Source organism: Phyllostomus discolor, chromosome 7 (genome assembly GCF_004126475.2).
Source record: "Phyllostomus discolor isolate MPI-MPIP mPhyDis1 chromosome 7, mPhyDis1.pri.v3, whole genome shotgun sequence".
In the NCBI taxonomy this organism is placed as follows: domain Eukaryota; kingdom Metazoa; phylum Chordata; class Mammalia; order Chiroptera; family Phyllostomidae; genus Phyllostomus; species Phyllostomus discolor.
The window spans coordinates 68,861,944-68,881,137 of record NC_040909.2 but is presented as its reverse complement, the minus strand read 5'-3'; the positions used below and the strand labels follow the sequence as shown (position 1 = coordinate 68,881,137).

At 37.0% G+C, this 19,194-nt stretch overlaps 1 protein-coding gene across 2 annotated transcripts in view; it reads right to left on the bottom strand.

Moving 5' to 3' along the window:
- SNTG1 (syntrophin gamma 1) overlaps positions 1-19,194 on the bottom strand; it is a 795,508-nt gene that overhangs the window by 657,582 nt on the left and 118,732 nt on the right. The gene's annotated exons all lie outside the window — the stretch shown is intronic.

The following is a 19,194-nucleotide window of genomic DNA, read 5'->3' as shown; positions in this document are numbered from 1 at the left end:
GGATCAGTGTCTATTGAAGGTAGACTGGCTGCCACCTGGATATCTTTATGTTACTCAAGGGTAGCATGCTAAGGTTCTTCTTCAGCAGTGTGCATAAGATAGATCTGTTCCCTAAAATTCTACTCTAGGCATCTAATCAACCCCAATAATTTAAGGCTGTGGGATTCTATCACTTAATACTTTAGATGTAACCAGGTTAGAACAGTGTCATGAGTTGAATTGTGACTATCAAAAAAATGTTTAAGTCCTAACTCTCAACTTATGGAAACATAACCTTATTTTAAAATAGAGTATTTCAGTAGCAATCAAGTTATAACAAAGTCATTAGTGTCTGCCCTGATTAATTATGACCAATAATTTTTTTAAGATTTTATTTATTTATTTTTAGAGAGGGAAGGGAGGGAGATGAGAGAGAGAGAGGGAGAGAAACATCAATGTGCGGTTTGTGGGGGCTGTGGCCTGCAACCCAGGCATGTGCCCTGACTGGGAATTGAACCTGCGACACTTTGGTTCACAGCCTGTGTTCAATCCACTGAGCTATGCCAGCCAGGGTGCTAATTATGACCAATAATTTTATAAGATGAGGGGAAAATGCCATTTGAACACAGAGATACACAGGGTAATCTTTGTCACTAACTTGAGCAACAAAATATAAATTGAATTGTGACCATTTCTATATTGAAACCTTAACACTGGTAGTATCTACTTCTTGCCTCTTGAAACATGTTCCCTTAGAGTCCTTAAATTTTAGTGTAAGAACAACTACCCAGCTAAAGGACTATATGGATTCTTTAGTCTCCATGAAGAGTGAGAGAGGGGCTTAGCTTCTAGCCACCTCTATCATGGCATTAAGCATGTGAGTGGTTATTTTTAACTATATGAACCCAGCCACCAGGTGAACACACTGTGATCATACTGACAACAGGAAGTCCAGAAGAATTACCCAGCCAAGCTCCACCTGAATTTCTGAATGGTTGTTTTAAAGCACTAGAAGTGAGGGGTAGTTTGTCATATAGCAAGAAATAACCTGAACAAGACATTTAAATGTATCTTTTAGAATGACATTGAAGCCATGTCCCTTTTCTGGTTTCTATTCCTAATATCTAAAATGGAAGTCCCGTGTAGTCTGCTTTCATGGAAACTGGCTGATGAGACTTGTTTGGCCTGATCAGTAATTTGTAGGTGTGGCTTTATATGTTGTCTTATATAATGATTTTATTCCTAACAGGAAAAAAATATATACATATTGAATTTATAGTTCCATCTACTTACAGAAAGGTAGTAAATGTTTTTAGTTTTTGATGCACAGTAAATTTTCAATAAAATTTATAAAATTCAAAAAAAAGTTGGAAAAACAAAGAAGGCATTTTTCATTTTCAAATGATTGGAGCAATGGTAAAAAATGATCTTTTACCATTTTGATTTCTAAAAAGACAGAAAAACACAAAAGTTTCCAAAAGTGGTGCTTAAAATTTTTCCCATCTTTGAGTAACCTTTATAAAGCTAAGACATAGTTTTTATATTCCCCAGTAAACATGTGGGGGTTTTTAGACTTTATACAAAGAAGGAATTTCATAAGATACTTTATTAACTACTGTGATGATTATACTTTTACTATCATCATGTTCATTCATTCTTTATTTTTTTACTAGACATGTGCTGAATGTGTTCTGTTCTAGATATTTCACTAGGGATACAGTCCCATAAATGTTCACAAGAAAAGAGACTGACAAGTTACAAACCACCTGATGATCGGCCTGGTGTTTTCCAAAAGAAGAATGGGGGCAGGAGTGGGAGGGATGAAGAAGGCAGCCCCAATGCAGACTTGCAGGCAGAGGTTGCCTACTTACCTAGCTTTCAATGACGAGTCCAGAGGAATTCCCAGCAAGGGAATATGGAGGAGTTATAAATTTTCTTATCAACCAAACTTTAGTCAAGCTTGTAATATACTCTGATCCTTCTACACAACTAGGCCAAATCTTGCATTCTGTCTCCACCCCTGAAGAGTTCAGTTTTATCAAAACTGTGCTAAGTCATTTTGGGGAAAACCCTAACCCTTACAACCTGATCACTTTGTATATCTGATCAAATTTCTCATCCCCCCCATCTCCCAGCTGGATCTGATCACTGTAGTCTGACATCAAGAGTCCTGTTAAACTGATTTAGCCAGAAGTCCCTTTTTTTATTAATGTTTCTTTCAGTAAGTTTTCATCCACTGAAGTCCATCCTGATCCTTGACTGTAAATTCCCATTTCTCTCTGCTGTATTTGGAATATGGCCCCAGTACTATAGAAGTTTTTTTTTTATTTCTATTAAAATCCTTTCTGAGTAAAATCTGTATTTTATCATTTTACTGCCCAGCTCTGTTTTTTCTTGGACATGAATCATCTCTGGGAGGGGTCACAGGGAGGAGCAGGGCCATGTTGTGGTGCCCATGACTTGGGCAGAATCACAGTCATCACAGGACTGTGGGACTTCTCATCCAGGCCCTCAAGTGTGCACTTCCAGCCAATTGACTGGAGATTTATTGGTTACTCCAATGCCTGAGTCAATGCATTAAATGGCAGTCAATTAATACACAGGAGGACAAATATAAATCATAAAATTCCTAGTATATGTCGGGATCTTCATTAAAGCACCAGATCAGTGGGTTGGGTTAGAGTCTTAAGCTTCTCTACCTGGAAGATAAAGTAGCTAGTTTGGAATCACAAGTTAGTTAAGAATGATTCTGATACTATTTGTTATAGTATTCTTATAGTATTCTCAAACCCCTATTGACTATAGACTCTATTCTACAAGCTCTATCTGCTTTTTGTTAATTAATTAATTAATTAATTAATTTTTCATTCCAGAGAGAGAGGAGAGAGGGAAGGAAGGGGAGAGAGAGAGAGAGACATCAGCATGAGAGAAATATTGATTAGTTTCCTTCTGTACACAGTCTGACCATGGACCAAACCTGCTTCCTAGGCATGTGCCCTGACCAGGAATCAAACCCATGAACTTTCAGTTTACAGGAAGATGCTCCAATGAACTGAGCCACACCGTCCAGCATGTCTGCTTTCTTCTTTGTTGATATAATTTTACATACTATGGAACATTAGTGGTCTCAGGAAAACTTAAGGTCTCCACAAACTGGCTCCTCTGAGGTCTCTGTTTCCAACACCTCTACTTCTTTCTGTTTCCACCCTCAATCTTCTATTCATCACCCTTCAGTCCTTCACATCCCCCCTTCACCTCTGTGTCTACACAACCCTAATCAAAATCTCTCAAGGAATTCAGAGACTTCCAAAAATAAGCACCTGATGGTGAAAGGTTTCAACAAAGAAAATTGAAAATGGACAATGTGGTTAATTACCATTCTTCCTGCATTTATGTAAATAACCAGGCCAAATCTGATAAGACCACACTTATCATGTAAACAGAATCAAAAGGGGGATTGGTGGTGACTGTAGAAAGAAATTTTATGTTTGAATGGAAAACTATAATGAATCTTTGTGGGTTTTCAATTCTAGTCTCCTCCAGTATGTGGCTACAACTCTCTAATGTTTACACCGTTTATTTTACCTTCCTTATTCAGCGCCATTGAGATAAAACCTGACTAAGACTTTTATTTGGATTATCTAAGGAAGCCCCTGAGTTGTAGCTAGAAGCTTTCATGCTCTGCTTCAAGTGCTAACCATGCTGCAAATCAGGCATCTATCAGCTTGTCACTGCTATTCTGTCAAATCAGTTTAGCCAGAATCCCCCTTATCCTTGATGTGTTCTTTCAGTAATTTCTTTTCTTTTTCTTTTTTGCACTGAAAACATTTATTTTACAACAGTTATCTTTAAGTCAACATTCAGACATACAAGATGGAGATCACCACGGGAAACCATCGTAATCCTCCAGTCTCGCATGTGGGATTCAGGGCTCTGCCAGCTTCCAGTAACAGGGCAGAACCAGTGCAGACAATGCTTTCTATGCATTGCACATAGTTTAAAAAACAAAAGACATAAGTATGTTTCAATGTAAACTGCTTACCTTTACTTAGAGTGAAACATGAATTCATTTTCCAGGGAAACAAAATCTACAAAGATGTGCTTGTAGGGCCCCCGCTGTCCCCTTCCTGGATGAGGGGCTGCCTGACTTTGCTTTCTCCTGCAACCCCTCCAGGGGTCTGTGGTCCCAACAGAGACTGTTTGGAATGCAACTTAGTCATTCACTGGTTATATCTGATGCCTAGGAAATTTTTTATAAAGTTTCCAAAGAGGAATAAGTTTGTACCAGCTCCCACATATCACAGGACACTCTACTGAGAGTCAGGTGATCTCAGGAAGGGCGACCCCCAAGGATGGGCACCTTACCCTGGAGACAGCCACAATGGCCACTGCAGTGGGCTCAGGCACCATACCTGGCTGTCCACACAAATTCTAGGTACATGGCAGCATCAGTGGTCTCTTCCATGCACCCAGAAGAGGAGCTCTTAGGGAGCTTCCTGGTGCCCCGACTTGCCAAGACACAGAGGCCATTTTGAGCCAACTTTTACTGCACTTTCTGCTTTGCCGCCCAACAGCAGCAATTACATCTGCTGAGTGATGTGTACTCATGCATACACACAGGGATGTACACCCACTGCCCACATCTGCAGCATGGATGACACCAACCATGCTGGTAAGGAATGTAAAAATGCAACTTTTGCCAATTTCACAGGAAGATGATTCACAATCAAAATAACAAAACACATCATCCCTGTGTCACATGTGTTCTCGACTCTGAATATATGTGATATTCTGAGCTCAGGATACATGTGTTCTGAGCTCAGTCACTTGTTTCATACCCATCTCAACCCATGTAAAAACCCCTCACTCTGTTTTGGGGCTATAAGTCTCAACTTCTCCATAGTAGTATATTTGGAATTGAGTCCAGTTCTATACTGAGTGAGTTCTATACTTTATTTTCTCCTATTGCAATATTTCTTTTTAAGATTTTATTTATTTTTAGAGATGGGGAAGGGAGGGAGAAAAAGAGGGAGAGAAACATCAATGTGTGGTTGCCTCTTCTACACCCCCTACTAGGGATCTGGCCTGCAACCAGGCATGTGACCAGCTCACAGGCTGTCACTCAGTCCACTGAGCCACACCAGCCAGATGCAATATCTCTGGCTAAAATCTGCTTTAAACATTTTAGCTACTGTCTAACTCTGGGATTCTTTTACCTTTTTTGGGGGGAAGGAGGGGGCAGGAATTTTGCACAAAATAGAGAAAGGGCAAGTGTCAGGAAAGAAAAACAGCATAGGAAATCATATCAGAGATTCATTATGAGTACCATGGAAAAAAGTTGGGTGGAGAGAGAATGCAGTGAGGACTTCAAAAATAGATTTTCTCATATTGAAACTGTATATTTTAATTGGAAGGAATGAAAATACACTCTCAATCCCACTTCCCAGAGGTAATAACAAATACCGTTTTAAAGTATTTCTTTTCAATATACTTTCAATACATAAATTTTAGTACCGAATAATTTGGGTCACATTTTAATTTTATTTTTCATGTTACAGTATATTCTATGGAAAATAACTTTATAATTACTGAATTATTATTCTTTTTTTTTAAAGATTTTATTTATTTATTTTTAGAGAGGGAAGGGAGGAAGATAGAGAGAGAGAGAGAGAGAGAGAGAGAGAGAGAGACATCAATGTGCGGTTGCTGGGGGTTATGGCCTGCAACCCAGGCATGTACCCTGGCTGGGAATCGAACCTGGGACACTTTGGTTCCCAGCCCGCACTCAATCCACTGAGCTACGCCAGCCAGGTGAATTATTATTCTTAATTCAGACATTTTTAAATTTTACATCAAAATTGAAGGGAAGATACAGAAGTTTCACATGTACCTCTTCCCTGTATACATGTATAGCTTCCCTTAAAGCCCATGTCTCCCATTCAAGTGGTATATTTGTTACAATTTGTTACAAAGGTTTGGTTGAAGCTTTAGATCAGAAAGCAAAGGGTAGCAGAATGTGCCACTCAAAAATATACCCCTTCAATATCAGAATTATTTTGATCTGATTATTTTGAGAAAAGGTAAGCACCAGAGAAGCTCTGGAGACAGAGTAAAAATTACCCATGTGTTAAAAGAAATTTACCAGCCCTGGTTGGCATAGCTCAGTGGATTGAGCACAGGCTGCAAACCAAAGTGTTGCAGGTTTGATTCCCAGTCAGGGTACATGCCTGGATTGCAGGCCACGGCCCCTAGCAACCACACATTGATGTTTCTCTCTCCTTTTCCCTCCCTCCCCTCTCTAAAAATAAATAAATAAAATCTTTAAAAAAAAAGAAATTTACCAACTGGACCTCTACCAGGGAGAAAGCTATCCTCAGAGATATATATTTTTTTCACCAAAGAGACTCATCTGCTTGGCAGGCCATCTCTATTTACCAAACTTATATTCTTCTCACCTTCCCATGACTTGCCTTCCTCCAACTGAAGCTCCAGAACCCTATCTTTTTTCTTAGCTCAGGATGGTATATAAACCTCAATCATCAGGCTGCCTTTTGTGTCTCACATATTTGTGTGGTTCCTGTATGTAGTATACAATTTAAATTGATTTATCCCCTATTAATTTTTCTATTATAGGGAGGTCCTTCAGAGACTTCAGGAAACAAGAATCTGGAGTGCTTGATTCATGCCAAACAGCTTGGAAATACTTGGGAATAATATTTTACCCCCTCAGGGAAAGTGACTTCCGTGATAAGGCTTTACAACAGTGACTCAGAGAAGCAGGTAAGAGGAAAAGCTCCAATTAGGGGATCTCACAGGCAAATAATCTTCCTGAAGATAATTGCAGATGAACATAAAAGCAAACTTTCCAGAGCTCCTCTTCAGTCACTTACTAAGATTGTACTTAGAATTGCACTATACTTGTCACTGGACGAGAATGCAAATATTGCTATGAAGATAATTTATTAAGGAATATGATTGATTTTTAGTTCCCTCACATCTGTTGAGTTCTACATCAAGGGTTTGTACTTATATAAAGTCATCATGCTTATTTTACAAGTTTTTCTAGGTATTTTTCTATTATTTTGTATCTGGAATGTTTGGGCTTGCATGGACATGATATATAGTAAGATAATTAGAGACTCTTAACAGGATCTTTTGGGACCATCTAAGTATGTCTTACATGGATTTTGAAAATCATTCATGTAGCAACTATTAATTGAAATCCTGCCTTGTGACAAGCTTTGACAGGTTCACCTGCCCAAACACTGAAGACAGAGGGCAAGATGGGTATATACGCAGCATTACACTTGGTCTTCCTTGGGTAAGAATAAGCAAGCGAAGTATTAGGGAAACAGCATCTCCAAATGTGCATTCTGAAAACATCAGCCCAAGGACATAAAAATCACGGTGTACATTCTCAAACTTTGACAAATAGAGAAAGTTGGTCAACTTCAGATTTTTAACTCATTAAGGTAATACAAGAGTTGACATTAAGAAAATACATTTTGAGAAGTGAACAAAGAAGGACAAATTGCAAATTGTCATAAAGAAGAGCTAAAATGTTCAACAAATTTTAAGAATGCAAGTGATGTCCAACAGAACAATTCCAAACTGAGCTAAGTAGACAAGCCCATTTGAAATAAAGTGCCACATCAGGAATGGAAAGACCTGAAACAGCCATATGGTCTGCAATTGTATTTTGGCTAATCTTATTTTCTTAAAGACTTAAAGGTAAATTTAAAATTAAATTAGCTTCAGAATGCTATTGGAAGTTAAATGGCATGTAAATTAGTAATTCAATTGTTAAACTAATAGCACTAGTTTGGATTTAGAAATAAACTGATTAACAACCACATTTGTACAAAATAAGAATGTTTTCTACTTTGTAAAAATTCATTAAAGTTGCTTGTACCAAAGCATAACAAGTAAACTAATAAAAAAGAGAAACCAACAATACTAAACACAAAATAGTGCAGCATTGTATATATTTCAGGAGGAAGCATATTTAAGATAAAATAAAAGTAAGAAAAATATGGTCAACAGCAGAATGCCTTTATATGTCTTTACAATTTTAAAAATTGTTAAAAGGATAAGCAATAACTAATAATATTAATTATATGCATTTACTGATGAAATCAAATTCATTGTCATATTTTTTCCAGTGGTGTTTTCTCCATAAGGATATGAAGTTCAGAACAGGCCTCCAAAGATATACTACTTTGTCATGTGGATTATTTTGAGCTGAAGGTAGTTAGACCCTGCAGGTTTAGGAGACACATCTGCCCATCCCTTAACTACCAAAAGAATCTCACTGGGGACCTTGCTTATGATAAAAGTTATTAATAGAGATAACTTTTTAAGACTTATTTATAAGACAGGATAACTTTTTTTATCCTCACCTGCTTATTGATTTTAGAGAAAAGGAAAGGACAGAAGAGAGAGGGGAAGAGAAACATCAATTGGTTACCTCTTGTAAGCACCCCAATAGGGGACTGAACCTGAAGCCCAGGCATGTGCCCTGACCTGGCATCAAACCTGCACCCTTTCAATTTATGGGGCAGCCAGTGAGACATGCTGACCAGGGCAGGCAGAGCAAACTTTTAAACTGAACATCTACTCTTCTTATCAATCAACCAGTGACCTTCCTCCCTTCTGAAGCCTTGGGTACTTAATCTCAGAATGTTAAATATACCTCATTTTAGCTTTCTTTCTTGTTTCATGTATGTGGAGATCCCTCTCATACATATACAATTAAATTTTGTTATCTACTGTTATTAATTTTCTCATGTCATTTGAATTTTAGACCAGCTGCAAGAATGCAGAAGATTAAAGGAAAACTGATTCCTCCTCTAAAAGTACAACATTTTCTTTATTGTGTTTTGTTTTCATTCAAGGCTTTCCCAATAAATTGGTCAGTAAGTGTTAGTAACCAGTAGTGAGTGGGTAGTTTTGTAGGTCTAACAGTGTGATATAATTGGGGTTATCTTTCAAGGCACACCAAGGTCTGCAATTAGAACACTTCCATTATATCCTTTACCATTTTAACAGCTGTTGCCAAAGCAGCTTCTATTCATCTTTCACAACAGATTTAGAACATAGGAAATAGAATTATGCACTAACACATTTTTACTTCAAATTCTGCACTAATTTATGTCTGAAAATGTTCTCATTGTTAGAACATAGATATAAACAAAAAGTTTATGCAAAGAAAGGAAAGGGAAATTAATCAATTATTTTTAAGTTGGCATTGCATTATAAATATTACTATTAGCCTTATTTCTCCAAGAGTTTCCACAGAACTTCTTTTTAAACTGGATAAAATAAAAGACAGTTTTCTGTGGTTATTTTAAATTAAGAAAGTAGTATGACACAGTGGATTCCACAGACTTACTACCTCTAGGATACTTCTAGGACTTTGCAGTCAAAGTATCCTAGAAGACAGCTGCACCTTCAACATTTTTAAAAGGCAGTGGATTAATTATCTATGAATCATGACTAGGTAGTTTGACAGGCCTAAAGCATGAAATCAACATGTAATGTGGGTCATCTCACATTGTTAATGGGCATAAGAAATGGTGCAGCTATTTAGAAAAACCTTTGACAGTTCCTCTAAGTGTTTAACCTGGAGTTTGTTCCCTTAAGACCCAACAATCCCATCACTATGTATATAACAAGACAAAATTTCCACATAACTATTTTACAAAAAGATTCACAGCAGCTTTATCCATTATAGTCAAATCATGGGAACAATTTATATATTCATTTACTGACAAACAAACAAATGTGGTGCATCTATACATTAATTATTCTTTGTCAATAAAAAATGAAGTACTGATAATTAAGCTAATTAAAGAAGTCAATCACAAATAAAATGTATATATTATTTCAGTTATAGAAAATGTCCAGAATAGGCTAATCCACATAAAGATAGTTTATTGTTTTTTGGGGTCTGGGGGGAGGGGTGAATGAAGATTGCTAATAGGTACAGGGTTTTTATTTTTATTTTTTGTCTGATTAAAATGTTCTAAAATTAGAGAATGCTGATGGATTCACAATGGTAGTATGCTAAAAGTGAATGAATTAAACACTTTAATATGGTGAATTTTATTGTATGTGAATTATATCCAAGTGTAGCATACTTATGTGCATATAAACGAATATATATTTGAATATAAAAACATATATAGCAGTACTCCAGGACAGATAACATGAGCTGATTCAATGACTCCTTTGTTATCTTTTGAAGTTAATTCTACTCACCTATTTATCTACAAAAACCACCCCCAGCACATGTATGTACACACACTGTGAGCCTAACTTTATTTTTCTGGTGACTATCTTGACATTCGAAATCTGCATTACCTTTGCCAAGTAATCTTTTAAATCATTTTTTAAGATTTTATTTATTTATCTTTAGAGAGAGAGGAAGGGAGGAAAAGGAGGAGAGAAATATCAATGTGTTGTTGCCTCTCATGCGCCCCCCACTGGAGACCTGGCCTGCAACCCAGGCATGTGCCCTGATGGAATTGAACTGGTGACCCTTTGGTTTGCAGCCTGTGCTCAATCCACTGAACTACACCAGCCCAGGCCCAAGTAATCTTTTAAATCATGAATTCCCATTAAGGAAAGAAAAAGAGACTCTAGGGATTTGTATCACTAGTGGGAGTTTTTGTCTTAAGATGTTATTCATTACAGTAAAGTTTAAATGACATTTTAATCCTTACTTTGATCCTCTTACTTTACTGTTATATTGACTCAGTACAGAAGACAAAATTACTATCATCCTTATGTGGGGATTCCCAAATGTATGTTTTCTACTTTGGCCCCTCTCCTGACTTAAAGATAATTATTTAATGGACCCAACCTGTAGTCATTAGGACTCTTCTCTTCCAAAGGAACTTGTTCTCAAGTAGTTCCTTCTCACTGAATTATTCCATAACTTATCTAGTTGTTCAAGCCAGAAACCTGAACATCATTTATATAAACAATTTTTATTGTTGTTCAAGTACAGTTTTCTGCCTTTTCCCCCCACCCCTCCCTACCACCGCAACCCTCCCCACCTCCCTCCCCTGCCTCTACTCCCCCTTGTTATTGTTCATGTGTCCTTTATAATTGTTCCTGCAAATCCTTCACCCTTTTCCCCCATAATCCCCTCCCCTCTCCCCTCTCCCCTCTGGTCACTGTCAGCCTGCTGGACATCATTTGTGAATGTTCCTTCTCATTTACATTCTAAGTTCCACTAATCACCGAGTTCTGTGCACTTTACCTTCTAAACATATTTTGATGTCTTCAATTCTCTCTGAATCCATTACTACCATACTTGCACAAGCCATTATCTTTTCATATCTAAATAACTAAACTCTTTTTTTTCCATTTATTTCATTTTATAGTTCAAGTACAGTTGTCTGCCTTTTCCTCGCACCACTCCCTCCCACCCACCTCAGCCATCCCCACCTCCCTCCCTTGATTCTACCCCTCCCTTGGTTTTGTCCCTGTGTCCTTTATAGTTGTTCCTGAAATTTCTTCCCCTTCTCCCCCTATTATTCCCTCCCCCCTCCCCGCTGGATACTGTCAGTTTGTTCTTTATTTCAGTGTCTCCAGTTATATTTTGCTTGCTTGCTTTGTTGATTCAGTTCCACTTATATGTGAAATCACATGGTATTTGTCTTTCACCGCCTGGCTTATTTCACTCAGCATAATGCTCTTCAGTTCTAATAACTAAATAAACTTTAAGCTATTTCCAGCTTTGTTCCCATAAAATCATTTTTATACTGCTACTTACCAAAATGTTCCTTCTCATTAGATTATTGCTCAGTATCTTCCATTTTTTTCAGAGTAATGTTTAAATTTTTTAACATGGTTTTAAAATAACCTGCCACCTACCAACCTTTCCAGCCTCAGTTATTTTTAACTATTCTGTTGCCTTAATGGTGAATCACACTGACCTTTCTTAAATTTTTCACGTGGGCTGAAATCCTGCAGTCATTCCAAACTTGCCTGTAATTCAGACTTACTTGCTTTCCTGTATTGACATCAATGGCTTTCATGACCCCAACTAGCTACTATCTACTGAATAAATAGGAATTGACAGACCTGTTACTGCCCCCAGAAGTCTTTCCCTGATCTCCCACAACTTGGTGTCCTTCCTATAAAATCCCCTAATACTTCATTTAATTATTTGTTTAATTTTGTTCACATCCCATACACTGTTATATCTGGGAAAGATATAACAAATTATATCTGAAAAATAATCTTATACTCAATATATGTCTTTGAATTAATTCATGGATTAATATCTGAAAGATTTCCTCAAGACTTTAAGTAAAAATGCTTCTACTTAAGGCTTTATGTTGAAAAATGGATAAGAGACTTAAATATAAGACATGACAACATAAAAATCCTAGAGAAAAACACAGGCAGGAAAATTTCACATATCCCACTAAGCAATATTTTCACCAAACACCCCTAGGGCAAGGGATATAAAGAAAATAATAAACAAATGAGACTACATCAAACTAAAAGCTTCTACACAGCTAAAGAAAACATCAACAAAATGAAAAGGGAACCAAATGAATGGGAAAACATATTTGCCAATGATACCTAGGACAAGAATTTGATTTCCAAAATATAAAAAGAACTCACACAACTCCACACCAGGAAGACAATCAATTCAATTAAAAAACAGGCAAAAGGCCTGAACAGACACTTCTCCAAGGAGGACATACAGAGGGCCCAGAGACATATCAAAGGATGCTCAGCATCATTAGCTATTAGAGAGATGCAAATTAAAATAACAATGAGATACTACTTCACATCAGTCAAAATGGCCATCATAAACAAATCAACAAACAACAAGTGCTGGCAGAGTTGTGGAGAACAGGGAACCCTAGTGCACTGTTGGTGGGAATGCAGACTGGTGCAGCCGCTGTGGAAAATAGTATGGAATTTCCTCAAAAAAACTGAAGATGGAAACTGCTTTTCAGTCTAGCAATCCCACTGCTGGGACTATACCCTAAAAATCCCTAATTAGCAATTCAAAAGAACCTATGCACCCCACTGTTCACAGCAGCATTATTTACAATTGCCAAGTGCTGGGAACAGCCTCCATGCCCATCAGTAAATGAGTGGATCAAAAACTGTAGTACATTTACACAATGGAATAGTATGCAGCAGAAAGAAAGACGGAACTCCTACCCTTCACTATAGCATGGATGGAACTGGAGAGCATTATGATAAGTGAAATAAACCAGGCAGTAAAAGAGAAATGCCATATGATCTCACCTATAAGTGGAGCCTAATCAACAAAACAAAGAGCAAACTAGAACCAGAGGCATGGAAATAAAGAACAAACTTACAGTGACCAGAGGGGTGTGGAGTGGGATAATGGGGGAAAGGAGGGGGAAGGGACAAGCAATGCAACACAAATAGAGGCATGGACAGTGGGTGGAGAGTGACTGTGGGAGTGGGGAGGACAGGGATGGGGTGAGTAAGGGGAAAAATGCAGGACAACTGTAACTGAACAACAATAATTTTTTTACATAAGAAAAAAAGAAAAGCATGTTAATGTTATTGTTTCTCTGCTTTTTCCTGTCTTACAGTGAAGCAGCCCATGTCAGGAGGCTCCACAGTGCTGATGTATGAGGGGCAGGGAGAAAACTATGTTCTTTCCTGCATGGACAAGTTTATTAACATCTTTGAATCTCGCTTTCCTCATCTGTATAAGGCATCATAATACCTCAGAATACTGTTTGAGAATAGAAAGAAATGTATGTAAAGCATGTCAATTTATCAGGTAATTCTTCTGTTTCCCATCTTTGCCCCCCTGTCATTTATGAGAAAGGATATCACTTAAGTTTGTGATAATTCCCAATCGTTCTGTTTTCCTCACACAAGATAACAAGTTATTTGCACTACTTCTAAGCACTAGTGGCAGAGACAAACAAATCCATGTATTTGGTAACTTTAAAAGATTTCTTTTCAAATAGATTTGATACATACATATATTTTGTATATTTCCTTAGAAATATATTTTATCATCATTTTATTGAAAAACAATGTATAATGTGCCATTCCAGATGATTCCGTTTAACCCCATTTTCTATCCTTTTTGTTTTCAAGGGCTTAGAAGGAGTTCCAAAGGAAGGGAAAGAATGAATCATTGCCTTCCTGTACGTGAATTTTAGATGTCAAACTATATTTGAAAAGAACCATGTACCCTCGCTTCAAAATAGATAAAGCATTGATTTCATCAGCTGCATGACCTTTTCTGTTCCCTGGGTACTTCTGCTTTAATCCAAGGATTCTCTGTCCTTGGGATTGAATAATAAGGGACTAATTAGAACAACTTAGAAAAAGACCAGGTAGACTACTATGCTCTACACGTAAGATACTGGGCACAGATATTTTGGACCTAAGACTAGTGTTAGGTTCTTTTGTCTGAAAGAGAAGAGAAACCCCTTATTTGAGACATTAGCTTTTTCCTGCTACCGCAGTAGAAATATGTCTCTCTCTTTCATTCTCTCTTTTTTTTTTATCAAGCATCCAGCTCAGTCCTGTGATATGGCAAAAAAGCTATGGAGAATAATGAAGACAGGAGACAGTAACCTTCTTTCAAAATATTTGAGCTAGCTAGTGGCTAAATTTGCAGACTTGAAGTCTAATTGCTTGGGTTCAAATAGTTTTGCATACCATATAAGGCAGGTTTCTTAACTTCTCTGTGCATCCAATCCCTTCATTAGTCAAATAGGGATGATAACAATAATATTTTCCTCCTAGGTTGTTGTAAGTTTTACTGTAAGTAAAGTGCTTTAGGACAAAATAACAATCAATGTTAGTTATTATCATCAAGTATCACCTTCCAACAGTGTCAAGTGGACAAATGGTTAAATCAGCCTGATAGACTGGCTGCAGAGTTAGACCTTGGTTCTTGAGTTCAGTTAAGAATTTAGAGCCAAGATTTTCTGTGAAGGAAAAAGTTTATTTAGAAAGTCACAAAGGTAGAAGTGAGCCAGCTGGGCTGCACGAACTCAGGAAACAAGTTGTAGAGGCAAAAGAAGAGCCCTTGGAACGTAGGAGAAAAAAAGCAAAGGAAAGACACCTAAGGAAAGAAGCCAGAGTTCCGAGGGTGCCTTATGGGAGGGAGGGAAGCACGGAGAGAGGGGAAGAGGAGGAGGGGGAGGGAAGGGGGAGGGAAGGGAGGGAGAGTGAGCAGGATCCCTTGTTTTATAAGGATTTTTTATCTGGTTTTTAAAGGTAAAAATTTTAGAGGCGGTCTCAGAGGAGGATCTCAATAGAATATTCATCAGTTTCCAGGTGTGTCCTGTTAGGATTATGGTCTCTACTGATTGGTCAGTGTTAGGGTAGGGGGTCATTAGCCAATGCAGGTGGTCCTGATGTTAGCCATGGCTTCACTCTTCTGGTTTTGCTGCTTTGGGAGCTTGGAGTTGAAACCTAACTGAAGCCTAGATGTTATGTCTAGTTTGACCAAAACTCTCTATGGTCAACAGACCCAAGGCTTTGTTTCTAAAATTATTTGATGCTGACCAGAACCCCATCTTCCCCAAGCACTTAATGATTAAAGGAGTGATGGTGCAGAAGAGAAGGAGGAAGGTGAGTGCAGGTGTTGGATGAGGCCAGTCTGAATCAGCTATTTGTCTCAGTTTTTCCATTCAACTTGCCAAGGAACTTTCCCAGCCACATAACTATCTTGCCTCAAACAGAAGCAATACAAAATTAACCAAATAGTATTACATTGGACTGTATGTGTTAGGATCAAAGGCAGACATATTTTATTACAAAATAAACAAATGCTTACTGAACTTCCTGATTCAGATTCAAAGAGATTAGCCACATTCATTACACTGCTTTTTGAAGTTAAATATAACTAACATCACTTATTATATCTAACACAAGTATATTGTAACAAGAGACAAGATAGATACTTCATTCTACATTTCTGTGGTAATTCAGCAAAACACAATTAGGAGGAAATATTGACAAATGTAGTTGTTGCTAAGAAATGATTACTTGAGCCCTGGCTGGCGTAGCTCAGTGGATTGAGCGTGGGCTGCGAACCAAAGTGTAGCAGGTTCGATTCCCAGCCAGGGTACATGCCTGGGTTGTAGGCCATGACCCCCAGCAACTGTACATTGATGTTTCTCTCTCTATCTCCCTCCCTTCCCTCTCTAAAAATAAATAAATTAAATCTTTAAAAATTTTTAAAAAATAAAAAAAAGAAATGATTACTTGGATAATTGTTTTCCTCTCTCGCTCCCTCTCTTCCTGCCTTCCCTTCCCTTCCTTCCTTCAGTTCTTTTTTGGGAATGGAGATAGGATTAATTGAAATGTATTCCCTAGTTATTTTGTCACCTGAATTCAATTTTAGTGCTATTTGTCAGAGGACCATGCTGAGTGGAAATGTAGCTATAAAAAAAATTAGTTCTGCTCAGAGCTGGAAGACAGGATACATGACAGTAAAATAATCTTGTTGGGACATGTGCCTTGGCTGAGACTGTACATTTTTTCTCTTTTGAAGCATTAATTCTTTCTTAAATCTTTCTAACTTCCTATGGAATGCCACAGTTCACAACAAAGTGGGTGAGCTTTAAAATTAGACAGAATTAAAACCAAATGCAAGGTCTGGTACTTGTCTGGGCCAGTTACATGAGGTCACCAAACACCAGTGTTAGGGTTTTCAAAATGGAAATAATGTCTAATTGTAAGGATTGTTTTAAGGGATAAATACATGAAGCAGATGCTAATGTCTACAGCATCATGTATTTACAATAAAATGTAAACAGGAACTTTCCCCTACTTTAAAATATGAAGGACTTAGGAGCTGAGGCTGTGCCCACACCTGTTTGTTTCCCTTTAATGAGACCTGAGTGATGACAAACCTTTCTTATAATAGTCTATTTGTGCTTCATAACTTACTGGTTGTGATTTGAATGAAATTTGAAACAGGACTTTCACATATTGAAAAACATGATTCATATGAAAACTCTGTGGTAGGTGGTAAGTCAAAACGTATAAATTTGTACAGTTTAAATATCTAAATCTCTACCTTGGAACCCTAGGCCTGAAAGAGACCTTTGAGGTTTTTTATCCTATCTTTTAAAATTTGCAAACCATAAATTGTGGATCCTGTAGAGCTGAATAATTGCACCAAAGGCCCTGGAAATAGACCTGCAAACATGGTCCATAGAATAAATAAATATTTTCAAGACATTCACTATAATCATTATGTGATTAATAGAAGCAGAAACAAACAGAAAATTTTTTAACATTAAAATCTGCAGCAGTGATCTCTCTATAGTGATGACAATAAAGGGGGGTGGTCTGTAAAATGTGTAGCTGTGTAAAATAATTGCTAACTACCAACCAGCCTGGAAGCCATACAACTAATCTAAATCCTTTCCTTTTCCTTGGGGAAACTGAAGCCTAAAATGATAAAGTGAATTTTTGAGCTGTCACAGCTAAATATGTGGTAGTTCAGAGTCTAGAAAAGAAATGACTGCACGAGCAGTACAATGTCCTCTCTACAACTATCGCAAACTTTTAATGAAACCTTTTATTTTGAGATAATTGTAGGTTGACATGAAGTTATAAGAAATAATACAAATGACCCTGTGTGTACCCTTTACCCAATTCCCCACAAACATTTCAAATTACAATATAATAAAAAGACAGGATATTCACATGGAAAATATGTCGACCATGTTTTGATGTGGTTATTGACTATTTGTGTATATTTTTGAAGACATATCTATTCAGATCATTTGCTCATTTTTTAAAAAAATTTGGTCATTGTCTGCTATTGGGTAGAATTTTTCCTTTATATATTTTAGATACAAGTGCCTTATCAGATATACGATTTGCGAACAATTTTCTCTCAATATTTAAGTTATATCTTTACTTTTTTTAGTGTCCTTTGAAGTAAAATTTTTTTAATTTTGATCATGCTCACTTTACTTGGTCTTTTATTGTTGTGCTTTTTGGAACACGTCTTAAGAAACCATTGCCTTATCCAAAGTCACAATGTTACACCTATGTTTTCTTCTATGAGTTTGACAAGGAGAAAATTCTTATTGTAAATTAAATCACAGTAGCCAGAGAGAGAAAGAGGCAAAACCCTTTGTTAATGGCAGCTGGCCAGACAACATAACACTGCTCACATTTTTGTGGATGTTTGTGGGAATTTGGGATTAATTTTCAGGTGACAATTTTGTAGATTATTTTAGTCATCAAACTCCAGGAACCTCCACTTCTTACTTACACATGAGCTTTTTGGATTGCAGCCTATAACTAATCCATAGCAGTGGACATTTCCTTTTTTCAGACCCTGTGCCTACAGCAGAATTGGCCTTTTTCAACTTATCCCAATTCTGAAAGTTCTTTCATACAGCCTGCATCTTTCTCCCCCTTTTATCCACTTGATGTATAAAAATGCTTGCCAACTCCTAGACGATGTACATGCTGTCTTTCCTCCTGGCCATGCTGCTGGCGGTTTTGACTTGATACCCAAAGACCAATCTTCCTTCCTATAAATAATGTTTTGGCTTGGTAAAACTTTACTTATAGAAAAGACTTTCAGCCATGGAAATTTTTTTGTTTTAAAAGTTTTATTATTTTATATCTAACATTTATTTCATTGAAGCATTTTGAGTTAATTTTTTAGATAGTATGAGGTAGGTGTCTTTCTTCCCCCCACCCCTTCATTTTGCAGAGGCTTGGACTTATAACTTTCAGCATTACATGAATAAAACAGGTTAGATGAGACATTCTTACATATTCTTCATCTTAGGAAGAAGGCATTAGATCTTTTACCTTATGTGTGTGTGTATACATTTGTGTGTATGTGTATATATATATATATATATATATACACTTATATATTTTTACCTTTATTATATATAAATTGTTATCTGTGTGTGTGTATATATATATATATATATAGTTATCTGTAAATTTTTGTCAATATTCTTTGCTTGAGGTATTTCCTCTCTGTCTCTAGAATGCTAGGAGTTTCCCCCTGTTGCTCCATGAATGGGTGTTGAGTTTTGTCAAAGACTTATTTGTGTCAATTGATATGATCATATGATGTTTTTTATCCTATTAATACAGTGGATTACATTGATTGAATTTTGCATGTTGGATTAGCTTTTGGTACCTGAAGTAAATCCTACTTGATCATATTGTATAATTTCTTCATTATTG